Source organism: Syngnathus scovelli, chromosome 10 (assembly GCF_024217435.2).
Source record: "Syngnathus scovelli strain Florida chromosome 10, RoL_Ssco_1.2, whole genome shotgun sequence".
NCBI classification, from domain to species: domain Eukaryota; kingdom Metazoa; phylum Chordata; class Actinopteri; order Syngnathiformes; family Syngnathidae; genus Syngnathus; species Syngnathus scovelli.
Genome location: NC_090856.1, coordinates 10805245 through 10821296, shown reverse-complemented (window position 1 = coordinate 10821296; position 16052 = coordinate 10805245). Strand labels below are relative to the sequence as shown.

Genomic DNA, 16052 nt, shown 5'->3' with positions numbered 1-16052 from the left:
TTTTGGAAGTCGATGGAATGTTGGGGAAGAACCAATCCTCCAAGCAGAACACCAGCTCTCCATTTTACGACATTAAAATAAGTCAAGTCAAGTCAAGTCAAGTTTATTTGTATAGCCCTAAATCACAAACAGTCTCAAAGGGCTTCACATAGCCAAAATTGACAATTATTCTCAACGCATCCCCTGATCATAAGCTCCCAAAAGGGCAAGGAAAAACTCAAAAAACCCCTTCCAGGGGAAAATGAGAAACCTTGAGAAGGGACCACAGATGGAAGGATCCCCCTTTCAGGATCACCAGGTTATAATGGATGCAGAGAGTACACAAGTAATACATGATATGAAAATCAATGAAAAAAAAAAAAATGGATGTCGGAGGTGTCCTCGATTGTCCTGGCAGTGTCCTCAAGGGGGCCGAGCCGCAGCTCCCCCATCCCGAACTGGTCCCCGAGAATCCAGCCAGCCGCTAACCGCTTTCGAGCCACCTAACCCCCTCCCCAGCCGGGGAGGAGGTGGGCAGAGAGAACAGAACAAACTCCGGCCAAATCGGCCATCACAAGTTAGTTAAAGGCCATCTCATAGAAATGTGTCTTTAAACGTGTCTTAAATGTTTCTACTGAGGTAGTAGTTCTAATATCCATTGGTAGGGCATTCCAAAGCTCTGGAGCCCGAATAGAGAATGCTCTAGACCCTGCAGACATTTTCTTGGCCCTCGGTATAACTAAAAGACTAGCGTTTTGCGAACGAAGGTTACGAGACGGAACATAAGGAACGACTAGGTCGACGAGATATGAAGGCGCTAAGCCATGCAGTGCTTTATAGGTTAGTAGAAGAACCTTGAAGTCACATCTTAAATGGACCGGGAGCCAATGTAATTCGGCTAATATTGGGGTAATGTGATCAAATTTTCTTGACCGTGAGAGCAGCCTCGCAGCGGCATTTTGGACTAACTGTAGACTTTTAATACTGGATTTAGGAAGACCAGAGAACAATACATTACAGTAGTCCAGGCGCGACGTGACGAACGCATGTATAATAGTTTCCGCATCCCCAGTCGAGAGGATAGGACGAATCTTAGCAATATTACGAAGGTGAAAAAACGCAATCCTGGTTATATTCTTAATGTGTTTTTGAAAGGAGAGCGTTTGGTCAAATATTACCCCGAGATTAGTTGCTGTATCACTCTGAGTGATAGTACGGTTATCTATAGTTATAGTGGTTTGCTTAAATAAATGTTGATAACGAGTAGGACCAATTATCAACATCTCAGTTTTATCCGGGTTAAGACGAAGGAAATTGAGAGACATCCATTGCTTAATCTCCGCAAGGCACGCCTCGAGATTACAGCAGTCCTGTGGATCTGTCATCGATAACGGCATATATAATTGGGTGTCATCCGCGTAGCATTGAAAACTAATATTATATTTACGTATTATGCCCCCAAGCGGAATCATATAAATATTAAATAAAATCGGTCCGAGTACCGATCCCTGTGGGACACCACAAGTAACATTATAAAGCTCAGAGGACGTATTACCATGGACCACTCGGTGCGTCCTGCCTGATAGATAGGAATTGAACCAGCTTAGTGCTGACCCTGAGATACCAACACAACTTTTAAGACGCCCTAATAAAATATCGAAGTCTACAGTGTCAAAGGCAGCACTAAGATCAAGTAGTAACAATACAGACGCCGTATTTGAATCCATAGCTATGAGGAGATCATTAGTCACTTTAGCAAGTGCTGTCTCTGTAGAATGATTGGCTCTAAAACCAGACTGAAAAGAGTCATATCGATTATTATCGACCATGTAATCAATAAGCTGCTGTGCTACTACTTTTTCGAGAAGTTTTGCTATGAATGGGAGGTTTGAAACTGGCCTATAATTACTGAGACAGTCCGGGTCAAGATTTGCTCGCTTAAGTAGTGGTTTAATAATAGCGGTTTTAAAGGCCATTGGCACTATCCCAGAGGAAACAGACAGATTGATTATATTTAAGATGGACGGTCCTAAAATTGGAAATAATTCTTTAAGTAGTTTGGCTGGAAGCGGGTCGAGTAAACATGTTGTTTGTTTAGCCGTACTAACCAATTTTGTAAGCATTTCAAGGGACACGCTTTTAAAATTTGAGAGGGTTATTGCATGATCCCCAGCGCTAGTAACCGGCGGAGCGATTGGCATGGTATTCTTGATCTCGTCCCTAATGGACTCAATCTTTTGAGCAAAAAATTTCATAAACTCGTCAGCTGAGTGGAAGGATAAAACTCGACAGAGAGCATTATCTGAAGTGAGCAAGCTGCAGACCCCGGGCAAGCGATGGAAGATATGCGCTTCGAAATTGCAACGGCAAGTGTTATCTGCACGAACAAGAGGCAATTCCTGGCAAAGTGCATCAGCACGACACAAGTTGGATGGAAGTTCTGGCAGTGCGCTAAAAGTGCATTCCGAGAGAAACCGTTGTCTCTAAAAGGCCCCAAATACACGTTGGTATGAAAGTCCAAGTGATTAATGAAGGGACGGGCCCACAGATGCCTCTGCTGACATTTAACATATTACAAAGTAGAAATGGGATGAAATGCTCTGAAGCAGATGAACAGAAAATTAACAAACAATCAAAAAAGGCGAGACGATATTTATTGGATGTTGCCTGAAGGCAAAACAGATTACTTTTGTTCATGCATCCTTTTTGCCATGTCTGCAACTGGATTGATTTGATTTTTTTTGTTTTGTGTCATTTGGATTTGGCCATCCATTCAAACAAACATACCACAAGAATGGCAGTTGCGCCACTTGCAGTCAAGATCAGGATGACCCAGTTTTCTGGTGGCCAATGTTGGCACACAGGTATAAATCTCTGTGACTCAAATGCTTTCTTGATTGATAGCGTCATCAACTGGCAAGTTTGCCTATGCAACCTCTGGCCCAGTTGCTAAGAAGAAGTCCAAGTTTTTCCCGCTTGGTACTCAAGTTGAGAAATGGACTGAAGTTATACGTCATGACTTGGAATGCTTTTATTGAGATTCAACATGCTGGATGATTTATTATCGACCAAGAATTATTCAAAGGCAATGGCCTTTAAACACCTATTGATGTTCTTTATTTTGATTCTTAAACGTGATTCTCAATTCAGTATATTTGCAACAATGTTTATCTTTTATTAAGTTTGTCAACAGAATGAACGGCACGGCATTTGAGTGGGTGGCGTGTGCGCTTCGGCGGCGGTGACATTCATTTTCTTGGAAAATAATAAGCTCGTTAAATAGTCGGAATGTTTTTAAACGCTATTATCTGCCCCATTTCACTTTAATTGCTTAACTGGCTCCTTGGCAGATTGCACAGCTTCTACAACATTGACTCATTTGGTCAGCTGACAGCAGAATGTTGAGGCAAACGCATCATGATAATGCCCAGTGGGGAGGGGCTATTTGTTATCCTGCAACGATCGTTTGTCTTCTTAACGACTAGAAATGGCATCTCTGGAAAACTTTCACCAAACCTACCATGAATGGAAGGAAAATGAATGAATCATTTTATGTTGTAATACAAACCACGTCTAAATAGGGACAAGGTATTTCATGGAAATCCAATATTTGTGTGCGTGCACGTGGCTAAATGTAGCTTAATAGGACAACAACAACACCTGCCGTCATTGTCGCGAGGAGAGCAAAGAATCTTCAGCGCATTCATGAGGAGCCGACACATCTGTAAAAACGTCCATCCAGGGAAGTCGCCAGCGTTCATGGATGAGGGCAGCAGCCCCCAAGACGTCCTACACGCATGCGTACATCGGCTCATTAAATGCGATCCCGTCGTCTACCTCAACGAAACTGAACCATTTGCACTCGGGAAAGGTCAAAGCCGCCTGCATGTGGAACACCAGCTCGAGCCAAACCGTTTGTTCCTATGAGCAACGTGCACCGCTGTGCTGTTCCAATTCAGTCGTGCGCACCCCAAAATACAACGAGGCGCTTTAGTTCACAGTTTGTGGCGTGTAGCCAAGGGAGGCTGACCCATTTGCAGGAAAACATCACAAGATGAAGAATTGATACAAATTAACAGGACAGGCAAAACAAATCCAACCAGACGAACGGTGGAGACTTCCTAATGGATGCCATTATACTTTTTAATAAGACTTCAAAGAAAACCGAAGCTGGTTAAAAAATTCAATTAAAACTGGAGGCCACGCATTCGGCAATAGAATCTTTCTACGGGTGGGTGTTTTACCTTGGTGGTATAAAGATCAAGAGCGGTTGGTTCCCTCATGCCAAGCGGGACACTCGCATTGGCCCCGTCAGACTTCAATACTATGTGACAGGTCGGCGGATCAAAGAACGAGCCGGCTCCCAGTTCTACCGCTCGGCGAGACAGAATTCTGACACATGCTTGATGGAGACTTGGCAAAATGGAGTCTAATCAGCTTGCTGCTTCCAGGTTGTGATTCCCTAATAGGAACGGCCATGACATTGACACAAAGTACGGCCTCCAGAAGATTTTTTTTTTTTCCCAGGCGAGCTTTACAAGCATCCTGAATTGCTCAGCGGCTCGGGATTAATTTGCTTTTGCCAATTCCAGGCACTGCATGTGTCAGTGAGTTTTTGATTTGGAACTGGGTATGGTGCTGCTTGTTTCTGTCGTGAAATATTTGCGCATTAATACTTTGCACTTCAAACCATTAACAATGGAAAATAAAAATGAACACTTTGCCCATAAGTATCAGTCCCTCGATGCCCGTCCATAATGAGCTTCCCTTTTTTCCCCATTTTTTTCGCTCCTTTTGTAGCCAGCTGCCACAATTTATTCAGCCTAGTATCTGGTGCTTATGAGAAATGATGAATATAGACTCCAGCATTTATCATGTGTGCTTTGCAGTCACGGCCCAAGAAATAGGTCCCTGTTAGATGTATCGACTGCAAAGTACGTGTAACGTTGCAATCCCCGAGGTCCAGCTGTGTACTCTGCAGCTGATTAATTGACAGGTCAGCGTCTGCGCTGAGCCCGTTGCCCGATTTATTGCATGTCAGATATTTCCGTGGAAGTGGAAGAGGCGGGAGAAGCTGTTGTGTTTGACCCCGTTGATGAATGATATTTTTCTCCTCTCGTGCGGCTAACCGGCAAAATAATTAGCAAGTCAAATACAGTAAAACTCATTTCATGTCTGTCATTGTCTTCAAAAGCTATTTTTGGCTTTATAAGAAAACAAAACATAATATTAGCCGATTATATTGAAACAGTATGCGCTACCACCCTTGTTTACAAAATACTCACAGATGATGTCATGATCCACTAGCTTGGGTCACACTTCCTGAGTTGTTTTGTACAGACAAGTTAAAGTTGGGTCAAAGTGATAAATGTTATTGGTTGGTGCCACCAATTTCTCCCATTTTCTTTTACTGCTCAACCAAACTTGTTTTGTTTTTCCTTCTCATTGTTGGTGTTCCGATGAGGTACAAAACATTTCGATGCAGAAATGGAGATGCCAATCCGCTTATTTGAAGCTTTGATCAATACCGTTTTCAGTAGGAGCCACTGAGAGAAACCGTAACAATGATGTGACACACAATAAAAACAAGTTTGACACTTCCACGGCAGATTTGTTTGACTAATATGTATGAAAAAAAAGTATGTTTATTTTCTGGAGCCAACACAATGCACTCAAAGCAAAGATGTCGATTGTTTATGGAGCTTTCTGGGAGAAAAACGGCAAGCTACGATGCCCTTGGGTGGCCGTTTCATTCCAAGTTTCTCCTCACATCTGTAATGACCTTGGGAGGCAATTCAATCTGCAATTCATTCTCTCCGCCTATTTTGAGTCTCAATTAGACTTCAGACACAAAGGGACAAAGTAAAAGTGACTTGCTAAGGAGAAGCAAAAAAAAAGAAGAAGAATTTCATTTAAAGTGGCTTGCTTTCCCCCAGCACATTTGACAGCTTTCATTTTCTTTTTTTCATCAGTTCAACATTACACAGTATTGAGCCAATCAATCGTGAATCCTATCGATTAGCAGATAATAACCTTTCCAACGCTGGAAGCCACTATAAAATGGCTTGACTAGCATTGGTTGTTTTCTGACATGTTTCAAGTAAACACACAAAGGAATATATTTTTTATCAAATGCCATCACCGTATTCGGCAACTACAAGCTAACCCAGCTGACTTTCGGCGACAGGCGGCGCTCCCGAACACCCTACAACGATCTTCTGCATATAAGCAAAGTATATCCAGAACTTCCCCATGGGGACAAGTAAAGGAGTATCGCAACTATTTCAATTGGTACAGCAGATGTATCCGGCATCGATGATGAAGATTAAGCAGCCGGCCGGGGCTTCTAAGGACGCTTCAGCTTCCTCCAGGATTCTGATTTTTAACAGCGATTATCAAATTTAAAATCTGCGATCTGGGCGTTTGAAACCATTTTTGACAGCTGGCCCAAGATGAGCGGGAAATGAAGCTCATCTCTCACTTTGATTAATCTCTACAAAGTGTAATTACACACTGTCGTTAATTCCCCCTGTCTCTTCTCCTTGCTATTCATTTTTAATTATTTCCACCTGTTGGCTTTTTCTAATTGAATATCTCCATAAAATTAGGTTAGATACATAGTATGAAAATTCATCACATAATACAGATGTTTAGCTGATATTGATGGGTTGTGGGGAAAAAACTGTACTTCTTCCCAATATGATATTTAACATCTTATGTAGTGAATGTATAATAATGTAGTGAAGGACTGATTCGTATGTTCTACATGTGCGATGGCATGCTGGACATCAGAGGTTCTCACGCCTCCTTTTTATAGACAGTAAGTCGGATTTTGTCTCCAGCGAGATTTAGACTCACGTGATCTTATGGACTGACCACACTCTCACTGACCTTAGAGGAAATAACAGGCTGAGAAAATCAATGGTCTTGCATTTGAAGTGTTTCACTTCAAAAAAAAAAAAAATATGGAGCCCTAGAGAAATCCTTCATTACACTTGAAACATCGACTCGGACACACCATGGCTCATTAAAGTTGCTTACTATCTGCAGGCAGAAGTTGAGATCAATCAATGCCCGCTATGCCGAGTACTGCACTTTCCATTGACTTCACTTCAGCCCTGTTTTTTTTTTTTTTTTTTTTGAATAATAAATAACAGCATTTTGAATAGCGTCAAATGTCCGTAAATACATAATTAAATGGCAGTAATATTTGCAATCAGTGATAAATAAGACTGGTCCACAGAGGTTGTTTCATTTTAAATTAAATAATAAAACAAAACGGGACTTGAAGCAGTTCTGACTAAAGCTGAAGTGTTTTTTTCTTTATTCATAAAGGAGAAGATAATTATCCCCAATAGCTCCAGTTTAAACACACTACATTGTAAGCCCAGCAGGATAAAATCTAACTTGATAAAAGAAGGAAGTACAGTCGCAGAGCAGAGTTCATTTTTCCACTATTTCGGGTCAGTAAACGGAGGGAATGAGACTTTTGCTTGTCATGATTTTTGGAAAAGTAAAAGCCTTGTTAAAGCAACCCCAATTACCAGAAATCGTTACCTGCTCTGCCTTGTATTTTCCCATACAAAATGCCTCCAGAAAGCCATTTAGGTCAGACGAGTCTCTCATGACCAATGAGAAGAACGCTGACTGGTGAAGCTGCAAACTTTTCTATATTTTGCCGTGACACACTTGTGACGGTGGCTCGCTCCAAATATATGACATTGAAAAAAAAAACACGTTTTTCTATCTCTGACCCCCAAAAGCATTGTTGTATGGAGACATTTTGACCTTCAGCGAGAAAAATGAAAGTGCACTTTCTTTTCTATTACTAAAACACAAACCGTCGCCTTCAGTAGCTCCAAAAATGACCCAGTTAGTGTAGCTCCACAAATCACGTACGTTTTGGAGCTCAACTTTACTTACAGAGTTGAGAATGCTTCAAACTTGTGCTGATTCATCACTTTGTAGTCTGGTTATGGCGTTCCCTCCACATTTATGCACTTGCTGTGTTTGAATCAAGGTTGCAGAATCATTCAGTGACTAGTTCTGTACGGCGTGGCGAGAATATTACCGCGCAAGGTGAGACAACCCCTCCCCCTCGCCACTCAGAGCGAGAGCCTCTTTTAATTGTAAAGCCATCGCTGTCCTTATTTTATCATCCGTGGCCTCCTCAGAATGCTCCAAAGAAGAAAATAGCCCACACGTCCTCATTTTAGCTGCCTTCCTTTTATACTCAAACGCCTTCCTGCTACATTGAAACGCCTTCCTGTTCAACTGAAGTCTCAGTAGTATTTATGAGAGGCTTTCAATTGGGCGCGTGAGAGCATTTTAGTTGTGGGTGTGTGCAAGAACATGGCATTTCAATTGTGTGTATAAAAGCTTTTGACTTGCGTGTGAGGTTTTTACGATAGTGTGTGAATGTGTTTTGTTTCATATATGTGTTAATGGTAATCCTGAATGATGTTTATATATCGATTCTTGTTCTTTTTGACCCAACTCTTTTTAGAGGAATTGAATGTTTTGCTTTTCAACTCTCAATATCAACCAGAGGTTTGACTTTAATTAGTCAACCAAATGTTGCCTGGGAAAATGTCGTACAAATGATCCTCAGCCAAATATTTATTCATTTTTCCCCCCTAATCAAATTCTCGAGCACCCTCAGGATGAATGATTTCCCTGTTCAATAGAACACTTGGTGACCAGATGAAATGACTTTCATACTCAGCGAACACAAATGTGAAATATGGGGGACGGCGCAATTATCTTTAGTAACAGAAATGTTAATTAATCAATTTCAAAGTGGAATAAATCAGGTCCCAGGCGAGAGTAAGATCCATCACGCTCGGTGGAAATTGGCTACTTAATTCTGTAATGTCGCTGTAAGATTTACCACGTCAGCCCGCACGTGCGCCCGCTCCAGACAAATAGTCCGCTTCCGCCCGAGCGCCTCTGATCAAACAGATCAATTCTGAAAATATCACGGCGGCTCCGGCATCTTCAAAATTGAGCGCAAGTTGTGACAAATCTGAGAGAGGCAAGCAATCTCACAAACGCAGGCACCTGACGTTGACAAAATAAAGAAATGGAATCAACCGGCCAACCTCAGGGGGGGAGGGCCTCTGTGGTGTGTGTTGGATATCAAATAACAATCTCCTTTACAAGACTCACGAGAGAACCATGTGGTCTCAAACGGCTCCTGCCGGCTTGTTTTGTGGTCAGCTTGCAGAACTAATGCTGTTTGCAGTTCAATACTCCAGAAGATGAAATGTCATCGTCTTATGTTTGTCCTTTCTCTTAGTCTCTCTTGTATTGCACATCCTGCACCAGCGTTTAGTCGGGGAATGACTTTTGATCCAAATGAATCGGAACGACATCGGATCAAATCCGCGTCAAACCGATGAAGAAGAAAAAAAAGTGCAGCTTGGACTGTTACGGGGCAACGTAGCCGGTGAGTGACAGCAGATCATTAAGTTAATAAATAAACAGAAAAATAAATAAATAAATAAACCACCGAGCTCAAAATATCCGATATTTACGCTTGTATTTAATGAACAAAATTTTAAGTGCAATATGATACGGACCGTGAATGCAAAAGATCTCAAAGTGCAATTAAGGCACATCCTCCTCTTGCTTCAAATATGGAGAGTGGACGAAAAGAAAAACTTAGCACTTTCTTGGCGAGTTATTAGCGAGAGTAGCTTATTAGCAAGTGAATGTGATTTTGGGGTAGTGTTGTCTTGATGTTGGCAGCAAGAATGTAAGGTGAAATCTCAAAGAGAAAAAAGTCAAGCCAACGAAAACTGCAGGGGCAGTTTCAAATTTTAGTTCATCTTCACCTCTGTGAATGACAATACCTCCTCACCTTCCTCCGAACCTGGACACTGAGAACCAGTGGTTGGTATCACAAAATAATAGCTACTGGAATCCTTTTATTACCTTCCCCCCCCCCCCCCCCCCCCCTAATCGCTCATTTTGACATCACCAAGCTAAGCAGTTTGCCCCCGAAATGAGAATCATTCTTCCTAAAATGTATTCTTGCAACAAGCTGACAGGTTGGCTGCAATTTATGGCAGATAAATTCTTGCGCGCACACACACGCACACATACACACTTGACAACCTGTCACGAGTCGGATAGAAATGAGGAAACAATACATGCAAAGCAAATAAGTTGAAGAGGAACAAAAGCAGCCTCGTCCATCGACGTTATTAACGGCAATAATAGACGACACGTTTAAATTTCACATCATGCAGCGGCCTCTCTTTCTGAGCGTACTTTTAGTTCAATTGTCCTCAGGAAATGAAAAACAAAATAATCCACACCACATGCTGCATATTGAATTTACTTAACATTCTGGGGCAAGTCCTATTTGGGCAGAGTTGATTCTGGACTATAAACCGCTACTTTTTGCACAGACTTTGACCCTTGCGGTTTATAGTCCAGTGTGGCTTATATAAGGATTTTTCATGATTTTGATGATATTGAATAATTTGCACATATTCTCTTTTATATGGAAATTAAGCATTAAAACACCTGCATCTTATAGTCCAAGTACGGCTTATATGAACTAAACAGGATTTTCCCTGAATTTTAGCTGGTGCGGTTTATATTCGTCAAAGCCCCGTGGCGAGTTGCAGTGGAAAAACGTTTCTTTGGCTTGTGCTGAAAATGCATCGCGTTGATTTTGTGTTTTCACGGCAAAAGAAAGAAGACCTGGCCAAGGCCTAGCGCCATAGCGGTTTGTGTCCACTGAAGCGTCATATTAGCAAGAGTGAGCATTAAATAGCTACACGACTGGCTTGCTGCTGCTGCTGCCGCCGCTGCTGCTGCTGGTCAGCTCAAACAAAACACGTTCAAAGGGCCGAGCAAGGTCGCCCTCTCACATTGGGACTCATTTTGTGTCTTTTCACTTGCCAACTCGTCGCCACTAATTGAAATCATTGTCAATAATAGCTGGGCTTGTTTTTCTGTGAGGTCGTTTCAACGGCAACTCAAGGCAAATATTTTCCTCCACCTCCCAATCCATCTAATGATGATGTAACATTTAATCCTCAAAATCGATGTGAAATGTTGCTGCTTGGGGACTTACTCGCATCCAATTTGGGCAGTCAATTCTCTTGTGGGTTGTTAGACGTGTTCATGTTAACATGACTGGAATGTACATTTTGCCCAAGTCCACACTAAGCCCGTCAAGCAACATGTCAGTATGGCTTTTGTTTTTCATACAAATTAGCCTCCTAATCACCGAGGAATGTCTTAAGAGCGTTGTTCTTATTGTTCGTTATCATAAATAACATGATGAATTTGTATTTCACAATGGTTTACAATTACACAACACAAGCCTGTGTCCTAATCACTTGAAATCTTAATAGGATTTTGTTTTTATCTGAAATTGCACTCTACGGAAGAACCAAACAAAAGGGATTCAAACAAGCTGCTAAGTAACTTTTGTAAGATGACTATTCTTACTCAGTTAGATTGAAGCTTTTCTTGATGTCTATGTGTTTACTTGGGTCCCCGCTGAAGAAGTGGCCTCGTTGTTTGCCGTTTCAACTTTGAAGTGAAGGCCGACTCCATTTCCTCACCACGCTGCATCTCAACAGCCCGATCAACTTGAATGAGAAAAAATTTGCTTTACCTTGGCAAAACATTAGCAGCGCCAACGGCGCCAACACCAGCATGGACCTTGCAACGCAATCTCTGCTTTTTCCTTATTTTGTTTTAGCGCCTGAGAAAACTCACTTGTAAAAGGAAACTTGGCAAAGCTGGCTCTTACTTTTTCTTTTTTCTTTAGGTGACAAGCCATGTGAAATTTTGCAACTTGTCAACACAAGCTGTCACGAGTTGAGAAATTGAACGTCAGGTAAGTGGCTGCACAATAATCGGTGAAGCTTGCACTGAGTCATATTGTTTAATAGTTTTTACCTGGGAGGCCCTCGAAAAATTTGGTGTCAAGTCTCACATGGTCTGTTGGACTCGCATAAAGTCAAACTGCAGTAAATAGCGTGCATAAACAGCACAGTTGTTTACTCTGGCGGCAAGTGTGGGCTTGCCATTTGGCTTGGATGCAGAATCGCCCCTTTTGCCCCCTCTCGCGGCCAAGCCACCTTTTATTTTGTCAACCAAGACGAGTAGGAACAGAAATCAGTCAAACGAAACTGATGTGGACATCAGGTGGAGGATCCACTTACAGCCGGTCTCGCCCGAGCTCCTCTTGACTGCCGGTGCACTCTGACACGCGCGCCTGCCTCGGCGAGACAGCTCTATATCCCGGCTGCCCTCGAGGTGCTCGGGAGTGACTAAACACTCCCAAATGACCTTATCAATTGTTTGATTATTTCAGCGTAGGAGGCCATGTTGCTTGACAAGATGGTAGACACATTTTCCGCTCCCGGATTAAGTGTGAATCTCGCATGCTGCCCCCCAAAGCGGGAGGAGGAGGAGTGGGGGCTGTATAATTATATGCCAAAGTCAGTCGGTCATTTTCCTGGCTCCTAAGTCGGGGAACTAGGGGATGCTTTGATCACGAAGGTTACCTTGATTTGTTTTTTGAAAAGGTCATCCTTTTATCCGTCTTTCTCTTTGTTCTTTCATCATTTGCTGTATGGAAGCATCTTCTGGTTGGAATGAATGAATGAATAATCATAGTTCAACAGGGATAAAAGAAATCTACACAAATGCATTTCATAAGAGGGATGAAGCTGGGCAACATTTTCTTCTTGGTGGAGAAAAAAAATATTTCTCTGCATGGAGTGGGCGGTGGATCAGACGAGACTTTACACAACAGCTTGGTTGGCGAGTGGCTGCATAATGTAAAGATGAGAAAACTATTTTCTTCTATCTCCATGTGCAGAAAGAATGCTAGGCTCAATTTGTTATTGTTGGCAAAGTAGCCATACAGCAGCAGGTACCTGTTTGAAACGCTTGCAATTGCACCAAACAATAAAGTAAAGAAAGAAGCGGACGACCATCAGCTCTGTTGACACACAACTCACTGCAACTACTACTGCGGCATGCAGGAGGGCTCTTTAGTAAACACGCCAACATAGGTGTCTTCACTTATACCAGTGGTTCTCAAATGGGGGTACGCGTACCCCTGGGGGTACGTGGAGGTACTCCAGGGGGTACGTGAGATTTTACAAAAATATATACCGGTATTTAAAAAAAAACTGTAAGCCTGATTGTCTAGAGAATTAGTTATAAAAAGTTTGATGAAATACAAATGTATGTTTTATATCAATTTTAATCCTTAATAAACGGACTCTCCACAAACCAATAGCAGTCACCTGCGGTTGCCTTGATGACGCACTGTAACATGGAGATGTGGCTAAAGCGTAGCAGCGATGCTGCTGTTGAAAACACAGAGAAACAAGTAAAAATTAAGGCAAAACCAGAGCCGACGAAGTACCGACAGTACATGGAAGACTATTGTTCGATGGGATTTACGTCCACAAGTTGTAACCCACCCTAAGCGCTGTGCTTTTTTTGCGGGGAGAAGTTAGCCAACGCTAGCATGAAGCCGGCACATCTCCAGCGGCATCTCACCACGAAACACAGATGCCATGTTGGTAAGCCACCGGAGTTCTTCAGGAGGAAACTTTCTCACTTCAAGTCATCCCAAGACACAATGCGAATAGTATCAGCCAAAGCCGTGAACGGTTCTTATGCTGTTTCTTTGCTCGTAGCTAAAGCCAAAAAACCGTTCACCATAGCTCCATGTTCCTCACTAAAATGTAGTATGAGTGCAAAAGACTCATTCAAGCTTCAACACTGTTCAATGCTTGTCAAATCAAATGTTCAATGCAACAATTCAATTTTAAGAGGAAAAAAACTTTCTTTTTTTTATCTCAAAAGAGATAAAGTTGATTATTTTTTATGAGCAAATCTTTTGAAGGAATGGGGTCGAAATACAAAAAGTCCTGCCTAGCTACAAAAACAGATATGCTCAAACCTCATTGAATAAAGTATATCAGCAGAAAAGTATATTGACATATTAAATCTGTAAAATAAACACTTTAAGCTTATAATTATACCTACACACCAAATCAATAAAGAAGACATAACTAGACATTTTTGATAGGTGGTAATGACAAACGTTTTTATAACTTTATGATCTGATATGTATTTCTGAGCACTTTGAAATAACAAATGTCTTTTGATATTTTGCCTGAATAGCTTAATGACTCTTAAGGAACTGTGTAATGCATGCCTGATGTTTTTCTCTAAATCATGGACACGGACAGAGTCGTCTTGACCGTTCAGTACTTGATTATATCTTGTGTTTTGACTAAACGTCATATGTCGCCTAATGCAAGACGCCAGCTTTTCGATTACTACTGAACGCTCTGCACAGAGGGAAATATTTTGCCCAACAAAGAAAAGATATGGTTGGAAGCATGATTAAACTGAGAATATAATGACGTAAGCAAAGACATGGAGTATCAAAAGAACAAACTTTGCATAGTCAGGGAACAGTAATAGATTAATGTTGTCACAGCCGAAAGCTCACACAATTTCGTACAAAAAGACAAAATTGAAAGAATGAGGTGCGACAGTGTATGTGCAAGAATGGAGGAGAATGTTCACAGGAAGGTCACGTGGAGATAAAAACCAGCAAGTGCCAGAGGGAGCCAGCCAAGGACTCGGCCAAAGATGATCGCCAAGGCCGAAAGACGGGGTGGAAGACAACAGCCCCCACACACACCGAATCGCCCATAACCAGCACCACTCCCATGGAATCAGAATCTCCTGCGAACTTGCCACACCCCCTGACTCATCACCCATCAAACTCGGCCCACACTGGCATGTGCAAATGAATATAAGCTGACCAAAGAACCTTGAATGTTGCCTTTTCTGAATGGAGACTTTCCCCTCTTGAAGGGCCCAGCGCTGTATTGTACTTTCCAGAAAACAGAGCTTTCTGAACAAGAATTGTGATTGAACTCAACCAAGCTGTGTAAGTCTAATTTCTGCTTCAGTGTCTTAGCATTTTCCTAAATCTGAAGAAATCAAACGAGCACGCAGTGAGTAAATTGGATAACAGGTAATTGGCAATGGCTTTTGCCGTGAGGCGCAGATAGCGCGCTCCCTAAATTGTGGACAAAATCCAACACTTTATTTATTATTAAGTTATCAATTTATTTTGTAAACAAGATATTATTTATTTATAATTAAGTTAATTTATTTTGTGAACACATTTTTAGTTATGTATATTTTTATTTCCTTGCAAGAGATTATTACAAGAAAGATAAATATAAATTAGCAGTGTTCTGCATACAGTATTTGAGTTTTGAAAGGGTTTATGCCTTCTTGCTGGTCACTGTTTACTGTTTATCGTTTTTGTTTCTATATGCAATGTTTGAAACGTAAATGTGTCTGTCAGGTACCTTGCTACAAGTTGTTTAACTTTAATAAATCAAACACTGATGGGACAATCCTGTACCTCTTTCTTTTCGACCAGAAATGTGTTGCGCTGGTCAGGGGGTACTTGGCTGAAAAAATATTTCAAAGGGGGTACATCACTGAATTAGACGATCAATCAACGTTTTCTGTCATAACAAGAAATCAATCAATAAAAAATAAAATAGAAACAATATGTCATTGAGAGCATAACTCAACAGTTGTTGTTTTTCTGAGTTTTGTGACCTTCATGAAAAGCTTTATAGGGACCATCTCAAAGGTTCTTCTTCCTATGACAGATGATGTATAGAGTGACGGACACATTGCCGAGCGTCACAATGGCGCAGGCAGCATTCCTCACATATAATTGATTTTTGCAAATATTCCATTCGTAAAAAGCACTGAATGCATGTTTAAAAAAAAAAAAAGAATCAGAGCAAACTATTGAATGCCATTCAGACATTTATTTATCCGCTTGTTTTGAAAGTGCACTGTAACATTCAGTTTTGTTCCTTCCAAAAGCAGCAACAACGTCTCGTTTTTGCCCCGGGCTTTTTAATATCAGGTTTTGTGCACAAGTTGAATGATTAACACGCGGCTTCTGTGCATTATTAATGATTTCATCGGTAGCATCAAGCAAAAGGTCTGCAGAATGAACAGGGACCCTTAATTGA

The 16052-nt window shown here is 41.5% G+C and overlaps 1 long non-coding RNA gene across 1 annotated transcript; it reads left to right on the top strand.

The window, feature by feature from the left end:
- The first annotated feature begins 9183 nt into the window (after positions 1 to 9183).
- Positions 9184 to 15591, top strand: LOC125972929 (uncharacterized). The gene is made up of 3 exons (XR_007482959.2): positions 9184 to 9427; positions 11774 to 11842; positions 12591 to 15591. It is a non-coding gene; the product is annotated as an uncharacterized lncRNA (long non-coding RNA).
- The last annotated feature ends 461 nt before the right edge of the window (positions 15592 to 16052 follow it).